Below are 20,193 nucleotides of genomic sequence, written 5' to 3'. Positions count from 1 at the left end.
TTTCACCCCTACTTTCACTTTCTCCATTCACCTCCACCCCCTGAGAGCAGGACATGTTGTGCAACAACACACATACTAATGTCACCATGTGGGCAGAGAAATGTTATCTACAACCTCAGCACAAAATCCTGAGCTGAAATGTCACAGCCCAAGTAAGACATCACAGTCCTGAAAAGCAGATGTTTTTCATGTGAACCTAAGTTAGGATCAGGTTCAGGCTGGGACTATATTCCACAGAATAAAGGTGATGTATATGTCCTCAGCTTGTGATTTCCCTCTGGGTTTCTCTGCTGGTGAATTAATGCAGCATGACCCCCACTGCTTGTACATGCTGGTTACCACTTGTAGTTTATATTCAAAATCACCCTGAAAGAGGCAGAAGGTGGTGAAAATGAGTCTGATGAGGATTGAATGCACCCTTGCCCTTTTGCTAATTTCTGAAACGGGCTGTTGAGAAGTGCCAAGCACCTACAGGTTCATCAAGGGCACGTGGAGCAGGTGTGGGGCAATATGCTCCAAATGACTTGAGAGACAGTGTGGAGATGGGAAAACTTTAGCCCCCCTCTGCTTATTTCAGAGACAAAACTACCTTTGGCCCTCCCACAGACTCAGCTAATCTCAGATATAATGGAGGCACAGAGCTCCTTCTCTCAGGGTCAAGGAGCAAAGTAGACGGTAGTGTCTGAGCAAGTAACGAAACAAAAATCAACTGAAACAAAGAAGGGCATTTAGATGAGCAAAAGAAGAAAGAGTTGTGTAAAACCAATGACATTTCTAATGGAACAAAAAGCATATTAGCTGAAAGCCAAGTATTGGATCGAGGGAGAAGATTTGAATCATCCCCTTGGAACTTTTCCACCCTTAATAAAACATTAACTATTCATTGAGAGAGAACACACGTGTGTGCATGAATCAGTAGCCTGGCGGGTCTTCTTGTGAGAGGTTAGACTTCCTGAGCACCAGTCACTCTTCTAGTAAATGTTCATTGTTTATCCAAAGTGGAACAACTTCAAAAGGAGAGGTTGAGGTCCTCCTGGCTGCCTCTGCCTTGGGCAAGGTAGTGATAGAAAAAGTGGACCAATTCCTTAACTACTCCACCATTCAGTAAAGGTGACACTGAAAAACCTCTTAATTTGTTTCCTAACAAACAGAAATAATTTAGCATTTGGTCGCAAAAAACCCTGGAAACCGGAATCCCTCAGTACCACCTGACTTGGATTTAGCCTTGCATTTTTTCAGCTGCAGAGCAGCCCCAGTGTTGGCCCAGGGGAAAGAGCCCTTTCCAGGCCCAGCTCTCACTGTCATCCCCAGCCTTGTAACTGCAAGCACAGACCTGCCAGAAGATTTGTGCTCTTATTCAAAAATAAGCTGACTAGATACCACACAGAGGCAATGTGATTTCTACATGCACTGCCCAAAGCAGCCCCTCCGATAGTAGCCAGGAATGGCTCCTCTGTAACAGCCAGCCACCTGTCTTGGGCTTTACCATGTTCAAGAACAAATGTAAGTCTCTTTTAATTAAACAGTATTTTAAACCATAAATCAGCTAGTCTCACTTACTTATATTCAATCAGCTCCTAGCCAGTATGTTTTCAAAACTTATTTATGCTTGACATCAACTATTTCCCAGAGGATCAATTCTTGCTAGCAGGCTGAATGCTTGAAAGCAGTGTTTTCCAGCCATTTTGAAATCAAGGCGTAATCTACCACTTGGGGGGAAGAGAAGCCACTATCCTTGTATTTTTGTTTGTTTGTTTAAGTTGCACACTTTCTCTTGAGCACTGCCAGTGAGAAAAGCAATTTTCCCATTGCTATGGCCAGAAGGCAAAGTGTTTTTAGCCACCATGTCTCCTTTCATCTTCCTGTGTGTTATGAATCAACCAGGGACTGCAAATCAGGCTGCACAAGACTGCTGTATGGCAAATATTGCCTGTCATTGTTTACTTGCTCTTCTGTCTGGAGAAAGCAGATGTTTTGCTCAATCTGCAATGGGACTGCACTGCTGATTTACACCTCAAAATGCAATGCACACGCGTAGAAAGAGGGATCTGCCTTGTCATGCACATACTGAGTGGCAGAAGCTCCACTGCTGAGGTATTTTCAAAACAGAGGAAATACATCAGAGCAGAGGGACAAGAAGGAACCAAGAGTGACAGCCCCAGGAGCAAAGGACCTGGACCCGAGAGGCACAGACCACTGCCAGAACTCCCACAAGATGCTTGGCTTCCAGTGCATAGGATGGTCTTGGAGTCCTGTTTTCTCCTACAGAGATGCCTTGTTGCCTCTTGCTGCTGGGATGAGAAGGAAACTGGTTCTCTTAGCTCAACAAGAAAATTCCTTTACACTTGGACATTACTTGTTGCTATGAAACTCAAATTTATATATATAACTCAAAGGGGAAAATTGCACTGAAAGAGTTGGGATAAGAGTATGAGGATCACAGGTTCTAAAGGAGCAGGCATGGGCAATCTGACCATGAAAATTATTTGCAGATCAAGATGAAAAGCACTAGATGGATTGTTTTCCTGACACAGTGGAGCTCTTCCCTTTTCACTGTGCAGTGCCAATGTAAGCTGGGTGCTTTTCATTCCTTTGCAATTCAGACAACTTAACTGTGTGAGCCATCCAAGTGGATGGCTGAGCTAGATCAAATACAGGGCATGCTTTGCTAAGTTAAATAAGAAGTTAGTAGAAAAAAGATTACACCAAGCCCTAGGAATTGCCTGGCACATCTCTGCTAGACAGAAAGCAGCAGGAACTTCCACATGAATAATCCTCGTGTTAGAAGGCCTGCCATTAGTTCTGAGAGAATTAAATCTAGGTGGCAGAAGCAGAGAAGATACACCAGACTGAAGTATCTTGAGACTTCATATCTCCTAGAAAAAAAAATAATTCCTTTAGTTACTTCTTCTTAAGGGAAAGACAGATGGGCTTAAAATGAGGGGGGAATTTTTCAAGGGTTGCTAAACATGAACAGGTACAAAACAGCTCCAATGTGGAGCAGAATTTCAGAACCATAGAATACTTGAGTTGAAAGGGGCCTCTGGAACCCTCCTGCTCAAGCAGAGCCACATGGAGCTAGCTGCCCATGACCATGTACAGATGACTTTTGAGCATCTTCAAGGATGGAGATCCACATCTCTGAGCAACCTATGCCAGTGCTTGGGCAAGAAAAAAACTTTAAAACCTTTTTTCTTGATGTTCAAGGAACATTCTGCTGAGGTTTACTTCAGAGCTAAAAATGCTAGCAGTAAGAACGGCCTACCATTGTGAATTTCCTTGAATATCCCTACATTTCAGAGCTAATATTGGAATGCTTGCACAAGTTGCCTAGAAAGCACCAGTCTGGCCACAACACCAAGTGCAGGCTGGGCCTGTATGGTATAGCAGATACTTGAATGTATCTACTATAAACACGTATTACCTGTCACCAAATCATATGAATGAGAACAGAAATTATACCCATACTCCAAATACACATCATTATAGCCATGCCCTATTATCACATATGCAGAAAACCACATTTTACATAGAATCGTGTGTATGGGACACACATGGACATGCATCCTCCCCCACCTCTCTCAACCACACTGGAAACCAAGGCAGTTAGTTTCACCAAAGCAAGAAACCTCTCTTACAGGAAATGGAGCAGACTTAGTAGTCTGGCTTTCAGGCACTTTTATAAAATTACACACAAACTACACTAAAAATCTCTTAATGGTTAAGGAAAAGAGTTATATTTGTAATTAAGCACTGGTGTAATAAAAGAAAGAGATCAAATCAAATCTAAAGCATCATAGCAAAATGTACATAATGTATTTATGACACCTCAGAAACCTGTTATTACAGTGACAAAAAATAAAAACATTCCAGGTTCCTTGCAAGCCAACTGCTAAAATCATTAAAGCCTCCTGGAATAACAGTGTGTTCCCTCATGCTTTAGCTAGACCTGTCAACAACAGGAGCCCTGAGGAATCTGCCATGTTTGCTGGTTACTGCTCTCCTCCTTGTGGTCATTCAATCATGTCGTGATGCTCATCTCAAGGGCACAGCACAGCTGTCTAACTTCCTCTGGAGCCTACCAGGACCATTCCTGGAATGACCCCACAGCTGCAGAGGGGCAAACCAGCCAATGTGCTATGTGAGATGGCTACCTTGGACACCTGGGACTCTCCACAGGACATGGTCATCCCACCCTGCCTCCTCCTTCTCCTCTTGGGACATACCCATTTCTTCTCTTCCTTAATATACCCTCCTCCCTCTTCTGAAGCACCCTTTGCATTTTTTTTATTGTCACTGCATCTCCTGTGTAGCCTGCATCTCCTTTGTCTCCTGTTCATTCGTAGCCACCCAATCACCTCGCCCAGAGAGGAGCAGCTCTGCTCAGAGGCAATGGAGCAGCACAAGAAAACTGCTGGGCACAGCTGGCTCATCTTCAGCTGCTGTCAGTCAGCACGCCCAGGTCCTGCTCAGCTGCACAGCCACTCCGCCCCCAGCCTGTAGCACTGCCTGGGGTTGTTGTGACCCAAGGGCAGGACACAGCATGGGACCTTCTTGAGCCTCATAAAATTGTCCTCATGGATCCATCCTGTCCAGTTTTCTCTGCAGAGCCTTCTTGCCCTCCCAGCAGATCAGCACTCCTGCTCAACTTTGTGTCATCTGTGAACTGACTGAGGGGGCACTTGATCCCCTCTTCTCTCAACCAGTCTCCTAAACAGGCCAAAGTCTGCCCTCTAAAAGTCCAAGACAGCATTTCTGCTGACTCCTTTCTTGCTTCTCCTTGGATCAAAACTCTGTCATTTTGTGACTGCTGTGCCCAAGAGGCCTCCAAACACCACCAGTTCTTCTCTATTCACAAACACCAGGTTCAGTGGTGGACCTGACTCCTTCATAGGCTGTGTCAGGCAGTTGTCAGCCACACACTCCAGGAACCTTCCTGGGCTGTGTTCTCTGCTGTGTTGTATTTCCAGCAGACATCTGGTCAGCTGAAGTCCCCCCCAAGGGCCAGCGACTGTGAGACTTGTCCCAGCTGCCTATGAAATATTTCAGCTGCCTCTTTGCCCTGTAATGGACTCCCACCAGGACACCTGCCTTGTTGCCTTCTGATTCTTACCCATAAACACTCAACTCTATCATCACCATCATTAAGCTCTAGACAATCAGAACTCTCCCTAACTGGAGAGGGTTACCTCTTCCTAACTTATAGGGCTACCCCACCACCTCTCCTGCTTTGCCTGCCCTTCTGAAGTGTTTCTAGCCATCCACTGCAGCATTCCACTTGGAGGAGTCTTCCCCTCATGTCTCTGTGATGGTAACTGAATCAGCTAGGCTTTTGATCCCACCATCTTTCTGGAAGGAAGCAGCCCTCATTCCCACATGACCTACATTACAGTTGTTAGTAAACAATCAATCACAGGGATAGTACATTGCTTTTGGGGTGAAGCTACTCCCCATATTTTTTTTTTTCCTCTACTTAGGGGGGAAAAAATAGCATAGACCTCATGATTATTTAACTGATACTAAGCAGATGAGGACACAATGGTGATGCATTACTCTTCTGAAGCACAAACCACAGATGAAGCTATGAAAGAATGGTGACTCCAACCTTGCAAACACCATTTGGGATAGCTTGGATCCATTGCTAAATTTAAGCTTAAAATACAACACTTTCCTCCACAGTGAGCTAAGCCATATGAAGACAACGGAATCTTTACTCTTGAGCACATTTGAAACAACAACTGTTGAACCAGGGTAAGACACTCAGAGGCAAAATGTTCTCATCTGCATCATTTTTTGCTTTTCAGTCTTCCTTCCAGATCATCAGCTTCTAGAGAATAAAAAAGGGCATCCTGCATCCAGCTTTGCCTGTCCATAGTGGAACAATAAAAAGGTCTTAGTAATGAGGGCTCTTGTCCAATGGTTTGAAAACCTAGCAGCAATGTCTGAGCAAATTTGCCATGTAATCTATTTCAATTGCTTGGTTTTGTTCAAATAATTTTGGCTTGTAAGTATGAAGGATAAGAACCAAATTTTGGTAACATTTTTGTAACATTACGAATCAAGTAATGACATAAATGTAGAGCAAAAAAACACTAGAATATATATGCCATTTGAGAGTTCACAGATCTTTAGTTTTTCTGTCAGGATAGGATCATATTTTCATGAAAGATCTTCACAGTCTAGGCACTTAGATTATATGTATCATTAAACCTCTAGTATGTCCATATTGACCATAAACAACGACAATGTGCAAGCAAAGTGCAAACATATGGTAAGACAAACAACAGACAAAGAAAGAAACTCTTCTGCTGCAAGTTTCTACTTGTTACAGGAAAATACTTTACCTGTCCATCAACAAAGCCTTTTAGAATGTGCTACATACAGAACTGTATCAAACCAGAACTACAGGCACGCACCGCCTTTCAAAGGCAGATATAAAATGCTTTACTTGTTACTTCCAGGCAGGTTTTAGACACTGGCAGGCAAAGACCACTGGGTTTTTTGGACACCTAAAAGAAGAGCACGTTGCTGTCACCTGAGTGGCTCAGTTCAGCTCTGCTCACCCAGGCAGCCCAGGAGAAAGCAGCTCCTTCTTTCTCTCATTCAGAAATCTCTACTCAAAATTTCTGCAACACAAAGAACTAAGAACCAAACTGCAAAAACAGGAGCAAAATGAAACTGTTTCCACGAAGCTTTAGCGGGATCTACAGTCACAGCTGGAAAAGAGTTTTACTAATGGGAAACAGCAGAGGGAACTGATTTAACAAGTAAATTAAGTATTTTCTACACCTTGTATATGCAAGTCTCTTACCCTCGGGCATACTGTCAATGAATGCAACTGCAGCTCCCTCATCACAGCCCCGCATTCAATACCACTTTTGTCAGGGGAAAAGTGTCAAGGCTTTCAGGCAAACTGTAATAGCAGGTCATTGCTTGCAGGCCCTGAGTTTAATTATTGGCAAAACAGCACTTGAAGATTTAGCTTTAGTTTGCACTGCGCTTGTTCTCTGGCCATTAGCAAGTATTTAAATAGAACTAATTGGCTACTTGCAAGGTCATTTCAATAATTTTTGAAACAAAGCCTAGTGAGTTCTAGTACATGTAGGGTTAGTGGTACACAGAGCTCAACCTGCCAGCAATGAAGTGTGCAACACACAGCCTCGGTGACAGAGCTAACTATTTCAATCCTCAGATTAGTGACTCTTTTGTCTATGCAGAACTACTCATAGGCAGACCCTGTGTATAGTTATCCTAATCCCTCTATATTTAGGGCTCAAACCATTGAGAGGAATGGTAAAAAGAATGAGCAAGGTGAGGGTAAGCTGGAGAGAAAAGAACTAAATTTTGCTGATAACAGCAAACTGATCTTTCCCCCCTCCACCCAAACCCATGCATTTACCTTTGAAGGGAAGCATAGTTCAGTAACATAGCCCTATCCTAAGAGATTCCCTTTAAAAACCACTCAAATAGTCCCATTCTAAGGGCAGCATTTGTCTCAGGTGCATGCTTCTTTGTCAGGAGAGAACTTAAAGTCCGTGTTTCTTTGTGGTTAACAGCTGCATTAAACAATTAAATTAGCAACGTATATTTTATAATTAGGAACCTATTGTGCTTGAGCCAATTCTTAATTAAGAGCACACGTGTAGCTTGATTGCATAGTTTGCATAATTAACACAACACATATTTAAATCCTCTCTTTGCTCATGAAGTTACAACAGCCTGCAGATCAATAGCTATCTACTGCAGATCATGAACTTTTCAAATCCATCTATTAGACTGTTGGCAGAAAATTCATGGGAAAAAGATCAGAAAAAAACCCCAAGAATAGACATGGAAGTCTTATAAATGTTCACACAGTTCCAATAATACTATAACAAAATGAAGGATGTGACATATTTAAACCTTTCTTTTACTGTGTGTGTGTCCTAGGAGATAAGCTGCAGCTTGTAACAGTTGACTCAAAATGGATAATCAGAGTTATGATATATTGACAATTAAAACTAAGAAAACAAAGCCATGCCTTATTGTTGACTTATGCATTTTTTTTTTCAGAACTAAAATAGGCATAAGAGTTTCATGTTAAAACTGGATTGGTACATTAAAAGTAATGTACTGTGGAAAATTTTCTCTAACTGTACCTGTAGGAGGCTCTAAAATAGCCATTACCATGCAGAAAACAGATGTCAGTGTCACTGGGAAAATGTCAACATGCTGCTCTGGAGACACTGTGTGAAATATCAGAAATTATTTAAAGAAGAAAATGTTTTCTCACTGCATCCATCTGTGGATATATTCAGAGATTTTATTTTTCCCTGAAGGCAATAGTAGAAGTGCAACAGATCAAGGCAATATAGGACATGCAATGAAGATCTATTAAATCATGAAAGATACAGGGAAAATAAACAGGGAAGGATTATTCCCTTTTCCTTGATACAGAGGAAATAGGCAGCAATCAATCAGGTTATCAGGCAGCAGGCTTAAAACCAACAAAAGGAAATACATTTCCAACCTCTGCTAAAGGTCCAAAGTACATCTTGATCAAAACCTAAGCTGATCAGAGCTCCAGAGCATTATTCATCTATATATTTTAAACATAGTAGCTTATATGCAAATTATGGCTCACGATTTCCAAACCTGTAAAGGTTCCTGAAGGTGCCTTCAGGCACTCTGCAAAATTTCTTTTATCTCTTCTACTGATTTTTGTTATTGCCCATTTCTGAATATAAGGTACATGGCTATATGGACCACTATGGAGAGCTCTTGCGCAGTCATTAGCCCTGGTGTAGGCACAGCTCAGCTATAAACAACATTCTTAGCAGTAGAACTTACCCTGGTGTGGAGAAGAAAAAGAAGCCAAGTTAATGCAAGGACCCTGAAGCTGCATCTTCAGCAGAGTGCTTCTCATAACAGTGCTGGTGAAAGTATTTTGTAAGCTATTTCATAAGCTTTGTCTATCTTTCCGTGATCATGGAGAATATGAGAAAGCAACCAACTAATTTGTGCTGGCACCAGGACATTCAGAGACCTACAAGTCTGTCCTTGGCTTAATACAGAGTTCGCCCAAAATCAGAACAGAGACAGCATTATGTATTTCTAATTGGTCATAAGCAACATTTCGTGTGTAGAACTCAACATTCCCAAACTATTTGATCAGACTTTTTAAAGAGATTAGGCTGAAATAAAAATCCACTGAACCCATTTGTTCTGCAGAAAAAGGCAGTGAATTATCTTAATTAATGTTGCCATCGTGAGCTCTTTGACAAAGTCCCTTAAATAAGTAAACAATTTAGCTAGTTCCAAAAATCAGGGATGATTTCACATAGGAATCAGAACTGAAAAGTTCTATCACCAAAATCTGTGTTGTCATAACCTGCTGTCACAACAGTCTGGTTTTGTCTGCAAGCTCCCTGGGCAACTGTGTGTTTGCACATTTGAGAGAAATGACTGAGCTTGAGCTTGTGCATGTGTCTTGTTCTCCAGGAAATTTACACCAAAACAGGAGACTTCAGTGGTGAACTCTCCAGGATTATTTGAAAGGAAAACTAAAGAACCCATCTCGAAACCTTTTATGAAGTCCTTAATTTAAAATATCTTATTTGGTTATCATAGATAACCAAAATATTTTCAAGGTGATATGGCTTCATCTGAAAGAACCTGGTAATCAGAGGAATAAAACAGTTTTTTCGTTTAATTCCTTCTGTCAACTGCAAACAGATTTCACATCTGGTTGGTTTTCAAAAACAAATACAGCCACAAAATGCAAAAAAACAATTTAAAATACCTCAGAAACAAGGTAAGCAGCACTTGAGTGCTAAGCAATATGCATGTGTAATATGGTGTGGTGGTTTAAGAGATTTACATGGCATCTGCTGATCTCAGGAGTGCAATATCAAGGAAAAGTTGTCTGAGTGCTGCCTGGTGACAGAAGGCAGCAGCCAGAGGCTGCGTTCTCAGACCTTCTCATGACTACTGTCATGACCTCATTCTTTTAACTTTCTTAATTTTTCAAGTGTTTGCATTTGGTGGGAGGGCAGAAAGCAAATACTATTGCAAATCTGTGTGAAACAAAGCACGGTACCAAGAGATGCTTTGGCATGCTGGAGAGCAGAACCTGGGCTCTGAGGGAGAAAGGAAGCTTGATCTGCTTTCAGATAAATTGGAGTCCAAGAAGGAAAGATATATGCTTTTTTTTTTAGGTAGGCCTTTCTTTTTCAAATGTTTTATTTCTAAAAAAAGAAATCTTCCCATCTTCCTCCTTACAGAGGAGGAAATAAAAACTGGCAGTACAATTTCCATACAGACAATGAGAAAAACGCAGTAATGCTGCTGTATTTAGCGTGAGTGGAGGAGACAGCCCACACTCCAAGTACAACAGAAGAAGGCACCTCCACATGCACCAGAGAGAGATGGTAAATGCAGTGATGGTGAGGAGGAATTGGACATAGGCCAGTGCCTCCTATGGGTGTCACTCAGACATGCCCTTCCCCAGCATGAACTCCTGGCCTAGCCCTTACTGAGGACTTTTCCCCTGGGGTCCATGGGTTTCATCCACCTGCTGCTGCTGCACTGCAAAGGATGCTTTGCTGTTTGTACCATGCCAGTGCAGTTCATTTCCTGACCTCTTGGTTAATATAACTGTTCCCACCAACCTTAAACAAGACTGGTTCTGCATTCAGTGCATAGTTAGGAAAAGCAAAACTTCCACATCTTGGGAATTGCCACATTTGTATGGGGAGCAGGAGATCTTGGCTGTTGACTAGAATTACCAGCCTGTGCAGAGTTCCTTTTGAGTATGAATTACTTGCAATGAGCACCAGAAAAATGCCATAGCAAGCAGCAGAACGACTGTATCATTGAGCCTGACAGGTACTGTTTATTCCTAAACTAGTTTTCTTTTTCTGACTCCAGGCTGGATTTCTGCCCTGCATTTTTTCCCATCCAGCAGGATGTACTGTTCCTGCTGACAGTGGTTAAGCCCACGCATAGAAAAACAGTTCCACCAAGCTGAAGAGAGGCAGCACTTCTCCAGCACTTGCTTACATAGACTTTGCTTGTGTTTCAGCCAGAACTACCACTTTAAATGGTGCACATTTTTCTTCATTGCTAGAAAGGACAGGATGAAGTGGAAACTCAGTCTGACTATTCTACCACAAAGCAACTGATGGGAGCATCCTGCGTTCTTGGTTTAGTTCATAGAGTAACAACCTCTGCAACCACCACCTTGTCCCTTTCACAGAGTCTCACAGTAGGCTTGCCAGACATCTCAAATAATGCTTTTCCATGTTTTCTACGTTTCATTTGTGAATGTTAATAATTTGTCCACTTCAGATTGTCATACTTACATAGCCTCCAACTGCTCAGCAGAGACCTGAGTGCCTCAGCAGAGTGCAGCTCTACAGCACTCTGCTGGGACTCTCCATGCTACTGCAACTCAGCTGGGACAGTTTTTAAAGAAAGATAGAGAAGGACAAAAAAAGCTCCAGAAGCCAGTAAAATTATCAGGCCCTCAAAGAAAGCGTTCTATAAAGAGGAGCACCTGCTTACTGTGTGGGTAACAGCATGGGAAATTTAGGGGCAGATTTCTGAATGGAGGAGGAGATGGAGGAGTCTGATTGTACAAGTAAATGCTGGGTGCTTAGAAGTTTATGTTTTCTGTCCTCAGCTTTTGGTGTCTTCATCTAATCTTAAAACATGGCTGTCTATCAGCTCAAGGAACAGCAAAGCAGGAATCAAAATCGAGCTGCAGCTCTAACAAGATGACAAATGTGGCTGCCATCAGGCTGAAAGGCAGGTCCTTCTGTTATTTTAGTTAATAATTCATGGTCAGTTGATATAAACCCATAAAAAAATAGATAAATAAATCAGTAGGCTTTCTTAGCAGTGGTGGTTAGGGTGGGCTGCCCTACCTTTGGGACCACGTGAGCAGTGATTCTGCTGCTGCAGCAGGGTCTGGGTATCACCACTGCTGCAGTTGTCACTGACTCAGGCCTCATCATGCCTGGCTGGTGGCAGCAGCTCTGCCAGGGTGGCCAGGAGCCAGGCAGGGCCAGTGCCTGGGGATTTGCTGCAGGAACCTGCCTGTGGGTTCCTGGGAGGCTGCACAGAGGACAGGGCTATATTTTATTACACACACTGGCTTAAGCTAAGGTTCAGTTACCTGTGTGCTCTCCAAGCAGAGGTTTAAGTTAGCTCACAGCTATCCTAGCATGTGGGCAAACCCCAGGCAGAGAGCCTCCAGCACGGTGTTGTCCTGACCCATGGAGACTGCTGCAGCAGGAGCTGCAATTCTGCAATTTGCCTTGCATGTGATTTCTTCCATGAGTTAGGCAAGGATGAATCAATACAATTTTTTTTCTTTTGTATTTCAAGGATTATTTACATAACCAAAAGAAAATAAATCTCATAAGGAGGAATCTTATTGCAAAGGGTGAAGTCTTTGACTTGTTCAGAGCAGTAAATTCCATGGAACTAAGCCAATGTAGGCCAGCTGAGTTTCTGTCCCTTCATGTTTAATGATGGAGGTAAAGACCTGGTCCAGAGCTTTATAATACAAAAATGCTTTCTAATGAAAACAGACCAACTCCATACAAATGTTCCCAATTTTGAACTTATTTTCATAGGAGACATTAAGAAGAAAGCAGCACAATATTGGGATTTGAGAAACCTTTATGAGAATTAGACCAAGAAAAAAAAATCAGGAAACAACCATTAATGTCTAGAGCGATTTTCAAAACCTCTTTTGCAGTTTTCTCTTCCCTCCTTTTTACAAACGTGGGAATAGTTAACCACTCAGGAAGAACACTTTAAAAATTTGGAAACCTAAAGAATTCCCCTTTTAGACTCAGCCCACACTAAAACAAAGAGTTTCGATTTTTTTTTAATCTAGTGAAGAATAAACATAATATTTTGTGTGACAAAATACAAAACAGGCTTTCTGCTCCACATTCAGTCAGCTGAGATTTTAAATAGCTCTTAAAAAGTGTCATGTAACAACCAGGCTAGCAGTACTGCAGTCAAAAGGGAAGTCTTTCTGACTTTTTTTACACAAGTAAAGAAACCCAGCCCACCAGAGACCAGATCTTACATCCCCTCTGTGGGATGAAAGGACTTTGTTACAGCTACAAGCAGTCTGCACAGTAGTGATCCTGTCAGACAGAGTAAGACTAATCAGAAATGTCTTCTCCCCATCCAGCCAGGGGGACTGTGCATGGCTCACAGGGTGAGCCCTGCTGCCTGATGGGAAAGAATGTCTGTGAAACTTGGAGTCAGCCTGGTCAGAAGTTTGTGACTCAGCTCCATTTCTCAGCTTTCCTTGCAGCTTGGATAATGCCTTCCTTCCTTCTCCATCACCCTGTGGTACCCAGCTCCAGACTTCTGACACTGGGCCCTTCTGGTCAGACGTTTTTGTGCATATACTTCAAAACCCATCTACTTTTTGATGGAGTGACACACTCACCATCATAATGTCTTCAGGGGATAAAGCAAGCCTGAGCTCAAAGGGCTCAGCCTTGACCATTAATAGCTGATCTTTCCTGCAGCAAATGCAGTAAGAGCACAGATACTGTGCAGTCTCCGAGTATTCTTAAAGGTGCCAATAAAAACAGAAGAAACCAGCATCTCCTTCCTAGAAAAAAGGCATCTGGTAGCTCAGACAGCAAGTGTCTTAGACCTTGGTCCAAATATGCTCATGGATACATAGGTAACAAGGTGCCTGCCATGCTACACACACTATCTGTAGTGTTGTCTGTACCTGAGAAGCTCTTCAGACTCTTCAGAAACAAAAATCTCTGCACAGTTTTAGAAATACACTGCTTCTCAAACCAACAGATGTTTTGCGTAGTATAGTGTTTGCCCAGTATAGTGTTAATAAGGGCGGGGGTTTTGTGAGTATTTTTTAAGTTGGTCATGTTAGTATGTGTTGGGCTGATGAAGAACAGAGAAACAAAAAGAAGTTTTAAAATTACCAAAACAAACAAACAAACAAAAATTAAAAAGCCTCTCTCTCTCTGAACTGCACAAATTTTTTTCCGCCTAAGCACAGCATGGAATAATTTTCTTGTTCATGTGTTGTACATCTTCTTAACAACAAGAAGAATGTTGCATGGATGAAAATATATTTTTGACCAGTTAATTTCATGAGTAACATAATCACAAATGTCCTGTATCCACACATAAACTAGTTTGCTCTTACCTGTACATTTGTTGTATGTTGGGAAGCTCAAAAAACCAGACTTGTGGTCTGGATGTAAATCAAACATCTTTACAAACCTAAGCACTCTGTCCCTATTAAAATTCAACAGGAGTGATATATCAAAAACTTTGCAGTTTGTTGTGAAAATTTAGCTTCAGGGAAGTTGACCTCTTTTATAGACACAAGGAGGATTTTTCACTAAAAGCTCACTTGAATGTTATTATTACAACTGAAAGTCTTCCCATACTCCCAGGAGATGACTGCATTGCATGTTATCCCAGAGAAAAAGATTGCAGGACAGACTTGACAAATCCAGACAACATTAAAAGTAAGCGGATGATGATTTTTCTGCTGGGAGAAATCCAGCAAGTTCTAGACTTGTTTACTAGCCCCAGACCAGAACAGCTCATCAAACTGCAGTACTTAAAATCAGAGCTGAAGCTCTAATATTTAAAAGTGTGTTTTGGAAACAGTCTGTGTACACTGAAAACATTGGACTGGATTCAAAAGTAGCATTTGAAACTGCCATCTCCTAATTAAAACAATATACTCCAAGATGCTTGCTTCAATTGATACCTTAAGCACATCTTGTTGATTGAATTTGTTTAGTGAATGGAGATAGAAAACTTTCCTCACAATTAATTTTCACTTATTTGAATGTCTAAACAACTTTACAGTCTCTTGTTTCTTCCTGATTAATCTGACTTACAAAGGCTGAAGATCGGGGTACAGTTTATGTTAATGTCTTCCAGATTTTTGGCTGCATGATTCTATAAATTCTGTCCTGATACTGAATGGAAATTTCAGTGTTTGAATCATTTAATTTGATGAATTTTTTAATAGAAGCTTATGGAGAGAAAAAGAAATATCCACACCTTATTTAAAGGTGTTGAAGATTTTTATAATGACTTTCCTTTAAAAGCCAACATCCCAGTTTCCTATAGAAAACACAGAGTTTCAAAAATTTTAAAGGAAATTCAGAGAGGAGTATCCAACGGCTTTCATTGAACCTAAACTTGTTAAGAATATTCTGCTGGTAAGGAAAATATAATTGAAAATAAAATTAAATGTGAAATTATATGTTCATAAAGTCTATATGCAATGGTTCTAAAGACACTGATGACCGTCTGACACCATGTATGTAGCACCTCAGACAAGCCACCAATTTTTTCACTGTTGCAGACTAACTGAACTGAAGTGTCTTATGGAAAGTGAACAGATTTTTTCTAAAAGATTCTTACATTGTCCTCAGTGCTGTCTCAGAAGTGGTTCATTATGATGTAATTTTTATCTCTCATGTACTAGACAAGGTCATTTGTTCATTTCTTTTCTATTTCAGGGTGTTTTTAGGCACTGTTGAAAAGAAATACTATGGCATTTTACTTCAGTAGAAGTAAAGAAAAAATAATTATCAGCTAAAACTAATTTGATTACGGGCTTCTTTCTATGCTGACAATACCTCAGCGGCTGAAGAGAGTGATCTGGAAAACTCCTCACACTATTCTAGAGACTCTGTCCAGAGCCAAGAATGGCCATGCTTGCAGAAACAGCTCTGTCCGCAGAACTGGGTGGGCACCACATTAGGAATCATCACTACAAGGTCTAGGTGGGGTTCATGACAGATAAGCAACATTTCAGAGCTACAGCAAGAAAAGCTGGAAAGTTTGGAAGAAAGTAGAAAGTAAGGCTGTGAATAAGATGGTTAAAATCAGTAGCAGTTTTCTACATACATTCTGGTATGCATAATTTAGGTTTTGAAAAATCTGGAGAGGGTAAAAGAGAAAGAAAAGAAGATATAGAGGACTTAAGAGCAGAAGAAAATGTAATTTACTGAAAAGCTTAATAAGTGAAAAACAATTAATTTTATTTTAAAAGGAGAAAGTGTTCTATGAATAGCAAAATTTCTGATGCATAAATTCATATCAATTTTGGTGTAAAGTGGTTTTATGTAAACAAAACTTGAAGAAAACTCTCCCCACTTTGGTGCTTCTTCTGACTCCACTAATGTATGCTGCAGGTGGCCTGTGAGTACCTTCCCACTGACTGGCTGGCCCTGTGCTGCCAAATAGCCTGTGGCAGCTGAGGTCTCCCTTCTCTGAGTCTCTCTCCTCTGCCCAGGCCAATTTTTCATCAAGCCTCCAAGTCTCTTCTTTGACACTTCTACACTCTTTCAAACTTGTTTCAAATCAGCAAACAATTCCAAATGTGCTGGATAAGGGAAGGTAGTGGACAAAAGACCACAAATCTTATCACTGCAGGATCCAAACACAAAGCAAGCCTGACCTGAGGACCATGTGGACATGTGTATACATTCACTAAGAATGCTCTTGAATCTGAAAAAAGAACATCTTTTTAACCTGAAAAACTTGGCCAAATTCAAGGCAGAAAGGCTGACTTAACAAATGAATGCAATAATTTGCCATGTGAACAAGTCACTGAAGAGGTGATTCTACATCCCTCTCATATTCAACACTAGATACTGATTTGAAAAAAAGTATTTTACCTAAAGTGGATGAAATATGATGGTACAATAAAGACGGGGCAGAGAGTGGACTCTAAGGTCCTAAGATTTGTGAACATTCTGCATTAGTTATGGATGCTGTCATGCAATAGGTTGGTGTTAGCAAGACCTCTGTGAGTAGTCCCTAAAGCTGGGCTGGATGGGCCTGCTGTGAGCATGGGCCTTCAAACAGCAGAGACTACAAACTCTCCAAAACAATTTTCTTTGGTGCAGCAGCAGCCCAAGCACTATCCTGCTTGGGTTCTTTATATAAAAATCTATCAATTTACTCAAGTAATCACAGCTCACAGTATGTCACTGGAAGTGATTGCTATTCCTATCCATAACTGCTGCCTTCCACTTTTTGTTCCGGAGTGCTGCAGCACTTCACAACTGCTCAGCAGTGAGGCAGGTTAGAGCTGCAAGGACCAGACACAGCAAAGCTCTGCGTGGCAGCCTGTGCCAGCCACAGTGAGGATCACCCTGTGTCCTCAAACAAGTGCTGCCTTAGCAGGAACACTGGGAGAGTGAGCGCTTAGTCCATTTGGATTGATCTGGCTATGCCAGAAAATTCTTGCCCCTTTTTAAGCAGCTGTGAGTCTGCAAAGTGTTCAAGACCTCATTCTGTGTTGTTAGACTTGGTGCCTGATTACCATTGCCCACACTGCCTGGGAACACTTCTGAAATTCCAGCTCAGACAGACAAGTTCCAACTCCAAGGCTCCATCTTCTCCACCACATGCTTTCTCAAGGATCCAACAAATGCCTGACCTTACTTGGCTTGGGAGCATTTACTGCAGCAGACACAAACAGAGCAGTCTGTAAGTGGAACACTTCCTCTGGGATTGTGTCCTCCCTCCATGCTGAGTCTCACAAGCCAGGCTCTGTCCCTGCTTGCTTGGGCAGGCTGACAGGGAGGAGTGTCCCACCACAACCATTTAAAGAGCAAGGCTGGTGGAGGAACCTCATGCTCTGTAGTGACAGCATTGCAGCAAAATGCATCTGGCAGAAGGAGACAACTTGCAAAAAACTAAGGTGAGAAGAATTGAGTGTTGGCAAACTTAACAAGCTGGATTCCCAAAATGAACTGGAAGGATTTGGCAGAACTCAAATTACATTTTTAAACAGTTACTGTAAGTGTAAATGTTATTTTATCCACCCCCTTGAACTGGATCATCCTGGCCAGCCACCAGGCAACCACACCCATGCTGTTACTTTTACAGCTGCAGGGATGGGGGTCAAGATTGTCTATATTCTGCGTAACTCAAAACCTATTATTAAAGTAATTAATTTGCAAATAAATCATCCTTGTTATGAAGCTCCAAGTAAAAGGAATAAAATAAGAGCTTGTGAGCTTGAGATGGTTTGCTGAGTGCAAATCCTCCTCCCTTCCCTGAACACATTTAAACTGTTAACAAAAATTTGGTCACCAAGGGAGCTCCTTATTTCATTCAAATCTGGGGAAGCTGACACAGGAATCATTAAAAAAAAAAAACAAAAACAAAACCAAACAATAACATAAATACCCCAAAACGAATCACATGGTTTATCAGGTAATGGCTCTTCACAGGAAAACATAAAAGGTATTGCATCACTTAAAGGTCTAACACTGAGCCAGAACATCACTGAGAACATGATTTTTAATTAATTTCAACATTCCTTTTATCAGATCATGAAAATGTAAGCCTGGTCCTAGGTGAGGCAGTATAAAGCCCCATTAACTTTGATGGTGGCAGGATCTCACCTACTCTGGAAGGTTTGAAAACTGTCACAAGGTGCCTGAGAGGAAACAAGTACCTGTTGTCTGCAGCCCTTTACATGATCCAGCTCTAAACACTTAGGGCTCCAGTTCTGCATTTGTTCAGCACCTCACACCAGCCTGCTCAAAAGTTGTATTTTCTGGTGGTGCTTTTGGGGGCTTTTTTAATTGTACTGTTTTTTTTTTTTTTCTTACAGGGTCAGGTTTGAAATCTTTTTCTGAATTTTTAGAATGTCACCAAAACTTTGGAGTGCTTTGGTATAACACATTTTCTTTTAGTCTTAAGATAAAAATTTTAGGTTTGTTTACTTCTGCAAGTCTGCACTTGGTTATTCTTCCAGTACTTTCTTCCATGATTCTGTAAGATACTGGATATTCATGAGAACCACAAATAAATTTAATGTTAATCAAACCTGGCCTTCAAGATTAATGATATCTTTAAACAAAACAAATAAAGGAATAAGTTGTTATTAAGCATAATGTTATTTTGTGCTTGTTAAAATATCCACAAATATACATAAAGATTAGTCAGCTTTCATGTGACGAATTAAAGCCACAGGATGAGCTTTAAAGTGACACCAATCCATAAAAATATTATGCTGAAACTGAAACAGCCAGAGCCAGGCTTTTGTCTTACTTTATGGTACATGGAATTCTGAAAGAAATTTCCACAGGACATATTCCCTGATTTTAAAAAAACATTCCTTGTGTAGTGTGCTTTCGCTGGCCCTGTATTTTAGGGCCTTTAGCACTATTTTAGTGTGAGGGCCAGAGATCGAGCCACTCACTTGCTGCTAGAGACCAGACTTGTGGCTACAGACCAGACCTTGACCAGTATCTAAGATGAAATATTTTGTTGTTTTTTTTTTTATTTCCACAACTATTATATACTGATATTTAGAAACAATTTTTGTAATAACTACTAGAAAAGAATTTATTAAATTTGTTTACAGTCTTTACTGTCTACAAAAGCATAAGGTTCATTATGGATGTTTCTAAAGATGCTGTGATTGTTCTGAATATATAGTCATGTGGCCTGTTAATTTAAATTGATTTTTTTCTACAGGAAGATTATATTTTTTCCATTCCTTTCTACTAACATTTTAACACAACAAAAATATTTTTTATATACTTATATAGGCAATATCTGGAAGTCATTATGTTTTCTGAATCCCAAACTAAAGAGGATCTAGTGCAAACAGCAAAAATATTTTTGAATGCTAAATATTAAGCCCCATCACTTTGTTTCCTGCCTGTGGTCTATGTGACTTGGATCTCAGGTCCCTCAAGACAGCGCCCAGATCTTGCAAAGTGCCTTTCCCAAAGGAACACTGTGAGTTCCTACTCAGAAACCTTTTAGCAGCTTGCAGGAGAGAAACAATAAGCCATCTGTCATGCAAAGTCCGTGCTGTTACAGCCAAAGGGAGAGCTGAATGAAAAAAATTTTACACACAGCGCGAACTGTCAGTAACGCACTGTTTTCCTCCACCTTCCCTTCTCCTGCCCTCTGGGGGACCTACCTCAGCCATCCAAGGAGCACAACTGGGGGAGCCACCTGTGAGGAGACCATTCCCACCACCAGCTGCCCTGCCACCGTTACTCCTGCAGCACTGTCCACCCTTCATCTGGAAATTACCTCATCCTCCTTCAACACGTGTCTAGTTGTTAGGGGCTTGGGAACCCAGCAGTGATGCCCCATGGCTTTGCCAGGGAATAGCCTCATTTTATGAGTCTCGGGATAAAA

The 20,193-nt window shown here is 41.2% G+C and overlaps 1 protein-coding gene across 1 annotated transcript in view; it reads right to left on the bottom strand.

Moving 5' to 3' along the window:
- The window catches only part of LNX1 (ligand of numb-protein X 1), a 120,773-nt gene extending 100,781 nt beyond the window's left edge, over positions 1–19,992 (bottom strand). Inside the window, exon 1 of the mRNA XM_064418153.1 lies at positions 19,970–19,992. The gene's annotated coding sequence lies outside the window, so the exon portion shown is untranslated. The remainder of the gene's footprint in view (positions 1–19,969) is intronic.
- Between the last annotated feature and the right edge of the window lie 201 nt (positions 19,993–20,193).

The sequence above is a fragment of the Passer domesticus genome, chromosome 4, assembly GCF_036417665.1.
Source record: "Passer domesticus isolate bPasDom1 chromosome 4, bPasDom1.hap1, whole genome shotgun sequence".
In the NCBI taxonomy this organism is placed as follows: Eukaryota; Metazoa; Chordata; class Aves; order Passeriformes; family Passeridae; genus Passer; species Passer domesticus.
Note: the sequence above shows the minus strand (reverse complement) of the source record. Positions and strands in the feature narration are given on the sequence as shown.